General features: G+C 28.7%; 1 protein-coding gene across 1 annotated transcript in view; it reads left to right on the top strand.

The window, feature by feature from the left end:
• Nucleotides 1-6095, top strand: part of Pgant2 (polypeptide N-acetylgalactosaminyltransferase 2) — a 272840-nt gene that overhangs the window by 195389 nt on the left and 71356 nt on the right. The window lies entirely within an intron of this gene.

The raw sequence follows: 6095 nt of genomic DNA, 5'->3' as shown, positions 1-6095 counted from the left end.
ATATATTCATATTCCTTTGCATTTATAACTTAAAATTTCTATTTTATTTCCTTAAATATGTTATTTTTACTCAATTACCTATTTATAAATATTATTTTCTTCTTTTTTCATCACTTTAATTTTATTAATTTCATTCTGTACAATTATTTACTTTATGCCATTCTGTTTTAACATTGACTCTATGTTTTAATCCCCTTCTCTCTTTCCCTCCCTCACCCACTCTCTCTCTCCCCATATTTCAGTCATCTTATTTAAAACTCTTTTATATTGTAAATACTACTCCATAAAAGTATTAGTTGTTAATTTTTCGTAATGCTCTTTCTCTACATTATATTAATTATTATTACACTCAAAATCCATTTTTTAAGAAACATAAATTACTTTTAAAACTACATGAATTAATATATTGTTTCATTACTCTTTTGGAAAACTACTATTAATAATTTTATTATTATTAATTTTAAAATAAACAAAAATAATTTTTTTTATTTTTCGACTGAAAATCTAAATTAATTGTATAATACAATATTTTCTTGTAAAAAACTATTCAGTGGTTATAGTATGTCATTGAATTATAATAATTAACTATAATATCTGGTACAATAACGGTTTATATAGACAGATCTTAATCATAAATTGTAATGATATATATTTTTTATCAGTAGATTTCAACTTCTTTTCGGACGATGTCTATTAGAGCTCTCTTATAAAAGATAAAATAAATGGGGATATTTTCCAGAAGCAATTACTTTTCTATCTAATAGGATATAAACACTCCATTTCCTGGAAAACTCTTTCGATTGGATCGTACCAGAGGAAAATCTTATAAGATGTCTTTTCAAGGAGTTTTTCCAGGAAAACTTTAACGGTTTTTTCAAACTTCTACGAAGTGGACTTATTTCTTGCAAAGAAAAAAAAAATTGAACAGACTGGATTTGAAGTTTATATGAAATTGAAATTGAGGATTAGTAAAAAAGGTATGCACATTGTTATTTGACAGTTATGAAACTTGGACTATAATGAAACCTGGTTATGAAGTTCTATATTAACTTTAAGAGTTGATTAGTCTCTTAATATCGGGCGTATGAGTTTGGCCCCGGCCATGATTGCGTGCGCCAAGTTTTCATGTAATTAGTAGCGTTATTTTTAAATGAATTTACACTGTTCAGAGGAGTATTAAAAACGTTAATTTATATAATTAATATGCAATATTTGTAGTTTATTAAATTTTCTTTTGTAATTAATATTTAAAATAATCACACGTTGAGGACGTTACCCTCCAACCAGGTAGTTAGGGCGAGAACGTTGTGGGTTCGATTCCCTCGTGAGTCAGTCAATATTTGTTTCGCCACAAGCTCAGAAGTTACCGTACAAGAGACCAAGAGGAAAAAAAAGGCAGTTATCTCACTCCAATTTTTGATTTCTTTAATGCAAACTATGTATAATTACTAGTCAAAATTGACGAGTCTGTCAAGTATAGGTAGGGGGAATAAGAAATGGCGGCTGTTTAAAAGCGAAAAAAAAGTTTAATTTTTCATTCGAAGCTCTGTATCTTAAAAAGTAAGAACAACACAAGGAAACCTAAGAGAACGTCATCTAAAGATGAGCAAATTTGCTAAAATATGAGCCCTAAAAGAGATATTTACGTTAAATAGTTCTCGAGATATAAATTACTTTATAGAAAGTTAAATTTCCTTTATTTTGAGTGTTGGCAGACATATGTGTGTCTTAAGGATCTAGAGATATATTTTTTCAAAAATCCACCATTTTATAAGAACAATTAGAAATTGACATTTTGTGAGTTTATTTTGTCAAATATATAAACTACTAGTCCTACAAAGATAAACGTTATTAACTATTTTGTAGTAAATTTAACTAGCTTTAATTTGATCGCTGGCAGACATCTGTACGTAAAATGGTTTCTGAAATAGAGTTATAAACCAAATTTATTGTCCGAACAACGATAAATCAATTTATTTTAGCAAATATCATGAAAACTACTATTCCTACGAAGGTAAAGGTCATAAAGTTCTTTATAGGCCATTATACTAGCTTTAATTAGATTGCTAATAGACATCTGTACGTCACATAGTCACGAAGTCTACCAGCACTCAAATTAAAGCTAGTTAAACGTATTATGAATTAGTTTATGGCACTTATATTAGTAGGAGTTATCATAATATTTGCTAAAATAAATTGATTTATTGTCGTTCCTACAAAATGTGATGTTCAAAATGTATATTCATTTGCGAATATCATAAAACTAAAATACGTGTCATAAATTACGTTATAGTTAGTTAAATTTCAAAAACAACAACATTACAATGTAATGCTAACTAACAAAATTAACATTTTGAGAAATCATTTTGTCAAATTTCCTAAAAACTACAACTCCTACGAAAATAAACGTTATAACTTACTTTATAGTGCATTAAACCAGCATTATTTTGAGTGCTAATAGACATCTGAACATCAAATGATTTTTGGGGTATAGATTTCTCTTTTTGGTATGTATTTGAGAAATTTTTTTAGATACCTGAATATGGGGTGACAACCTCGAAACGTTATTATAAAATAAATTAATTAATTAATGATATAAAATAAATATTGGAAACAAGGAAGAGTGTTTTTTCATACATAAGTTCTAATCACTAACTAATGATTATTCAGTACATTTTTTATGAAATGTCGCTTTTTAAAAAGTTATATCTCGGGAACTATTGAACATAAATAGCTTTATTAAGCCTAATATTTTAGCAAATTTACTCTAATTTAAATAATGTCCTCTTAGGTTTTCTAATGTTATTGGTAGTGTTAAATATATAGAGCTCTAAATGAAAAATTAATTATTTTTTTTTAAGTTTTGAACCAGTTGCCATTTTGTGTTCTCCGTACCTATACTCTGCAAACTCATCAATTTAGACTAGTAATTATAGCTTTTATTGCAGTAATAAAAAATTATAGTGAAATAACTGCGTTTTTTTCTCCCCGTCACATGTACTAATGCCAGATTGCCGTGTTTTTTGCATTCATTGTTTTTAAGAAAAATACATAATTAATAATTTTGTAATAAATAATCTTACGTATTCATTTTTGCAAATAAATATTATACATATAACTTATTACAAACTCTTTTATATTGTAAATACTACTCCATAAAAGTATTAGTTGTTAATTTTTCGTAATGCTCATATATTATATAAAAGCCGCGGACATTTCACTGATTTTAATTTAATACATCTACTTTAATAACTGATTTTTGAATTTTCAATTTTACTCTAGGAACATATTCGTGCTTATAAATTAACAATCAAAATTCCTTAAAACATAAGTATCTTTTGATCCTTATCTCTCATCTTTCTTTACATTTCTCCGACGTTTCGATCCTGAGACCACTATCGGACACCTAAAATATTATCTACTTACAATTCACTCAACACTGTCTGCTAACATTATTATTATTATATGGGCAACAGACCATATCAGGAAATACAGCGCACGTTTCTTGACGTGTTTTTTTCGTTACTCCCACACCTGTTCTTTTGTGAGTGCCACTCATTGACTAACCGGCCTCACAAAAGTCCGGGGGAAGGTTGTGAGTGAGTTTAGACTTATTTTGTGCTTGAAAAAAGCCCGGGTGGGACCAGGATTTGATCTGACAACCTTTAGTAAACTGGCGCGTTGCCACGCTGCCTGCTAGATACCTTAGAATTAATTTGTCGAATATCTTCTTGCTATTGCAAGCAGTTTGCCCAGATCAGTTATCTTAAAAACAAATATGTTTATCAGTTATTATCACTCAGTTCCTTACATCACTCTTATACAATCCTTACAATCCAAAATCCTTAATGCCCCTTACTTTGTCACTAATTAAGTTATCCATGACGACCTCAAGTTCGATATGCTTTCATGAGCATCTTCCTAACCACTCAAATACACTTGTTTCTTACCTGGCTTCTCCCATATTACCTGATAATCATGAAAAGAAGATGGCCTCGTGATCTTTTCTTCTAGAAATTGGAGTTCTATCAATGGATAGATTCTCCACATGTCCGTATCATGCCATTCTATAACTATTATCCAATTTACTTTTTTTATATATTTTTAATACAGTTGGAAGTGTCAATAAATAAATTAATAAAAAAAAAGTTTAAATAGCTTCTAAAGTAATGCGAATACAGTTGTAGTTTTACTAATACCTCATTATTTTATTTTTTAAATATTTAAAATTAAAGTATATTTTTAAAAATATTTTTGATAGTTGGGGTTGTTGAGTTATTGTAAATTTGCTTTCAAATGCAATATAAAATAAAGTATTTGTTTCCTTCCCACTGAGGTTAATAATATTCTGACTTGAGGTATCGAAAACATATGCGAAAGGAAGAAAATAGGAAATTAGTTGCGATTATAGAGAATAAGTTTATTTATTTATTTTTATTATTAATTATCGGGTTTAATGAAATACAAGCTATACATCTTGATTTATCGGCCTGTTTATCCTCCATCGTTTATTAATTAATTATTATTACGAGATATCAGATAAATTATACTCCAGGCTTTCGTAACGGATGCCTGATTTAACTTATAAAGACAAACTTATCATCGTTAAAATATTGTACGGAAAGTTTGAAGAGGACTTGATCTAACGTTAAACTTTCTAATTCCTTACTTAGAGAGACCTAAGTAATTATGATTTGCCGGTTAACTGAGTAATGATGTTTTGTCTATTAACAAAACCTTGTTAAAGTTTATTCGCCAATAATGCCGAAATTGGGCTCGTTCTCAAAACGACTATTATTCGTCTGTGCTCCTTTGATTGTTCAAAATTAATTTTTCATTTGTTTGGAAGAGTGAGTGGACTCATTTTATTTGTATTTTCATACAAAAGACTATAATTACATTACTTATCTCAATTTATTACTTTATCACAATGTATTTTATTATACTTACTAAACTGTCTTTTTTTATAAAAGAAATAAGAAAAAAAATCTCAACCCGGTGGTAAAGGACCCCATATCCATTTTTTAAAATATATATATTTTTTATCTATTTTGTGTTATAGCACATTTTTACTTTCATTTACCTGTGTACGAAGTATATAGTAAGGGGAAGCATTACTTTAGTGGAAAATTTCGGATTCCAGTTTACAACGAAAATACACGTTTTGGGGCCCACTTTGTCTATAAGTAAGTTTCGTAAAAATTGTGTGTGTGTTTTTGTCTTTGTGTGAACAGGCTAGGTCAATTGTGATAGTAATATCTATCCTTTGTCTGGGATGTGACAGCAACTGGTTCGATAAAAACGATCGACAGGAATTACACAGGATCGATTTTCTTAATAACGGCTCTAACTTTGATTATACTAGGTATATCAGTGTACTATCAAGCGATATTTAATATCAGGCAGATATTGTTATTATTGAAATAATTTAACAGGGCTCAAAAAGCCGGATTTTCGAAAACGCTTTCTGTGAAATACCTTAAATTTTGTTTATTTGGAATAAATTACCATCCCTTATTGTTTGAAGTAGTAAAAAGTATAAAAGAATTTGATGAACAACTTAAAGATGAAAAAGGAGAAATTGAGTCTCAGAGTTGGAATAAAAAAATAATAAGGCCTGTAGATCGCTTCCTTTATATTTATTATTTTATTACCGCCCTATTCTAAGGATGGTGGAGGGTCAAGTTTTCATTTTGTGGGACCGTCACAGAAATAAAGATCAAAAAGCCCGGATTCAAATCGGCGCCACTGCAGTCACGAGCCTGTCAAAGCTAGTGCGTTAACTTGCCCTATTGATTTTTCATATCAACAGTAAAATATAGACCTTTTGTTCAAAATTTCGAAAAATAAATTAATCAAAAAAATTAGAAAGAAAGAACAAGATAACAACCAAGGAATACAACGAAGAAAATATAAACAGAATGGTATAAAGTAAATAATTGTACAAAATGAAATTAATAAAATTAAAGTGGTGAAAGAATAGAGAATAAAATGCATATATAAGTAATTGAATAGGTAAGTAAAAATAACATATTTAAGGAAATAAAATAGAAATTTTATGTTATATAATGCAAATAAATATGAATATATTAGTT

This window comes from Halyomorpha halys, unplaced genomic scaffold, assembly GCF_000696795.3.
Source record: "Halyomorpha halys isolate HHAL.00 unplaced genomic scaffold, Hhal_1.1 Scaffold261.1, whole genome shotgun sequence".
NCBI classification, from domain to species: Eukaryota; Metazoa; Arthropoda; class Insecta; order Hemiptera; family Pentatomidae; genus Halyomorpha; species Halyomorpha halys.
Note: the sequence above shows the minus strand (reverse complement) of the source record. Positions and strands in the feature narration are given on the sequence as shown.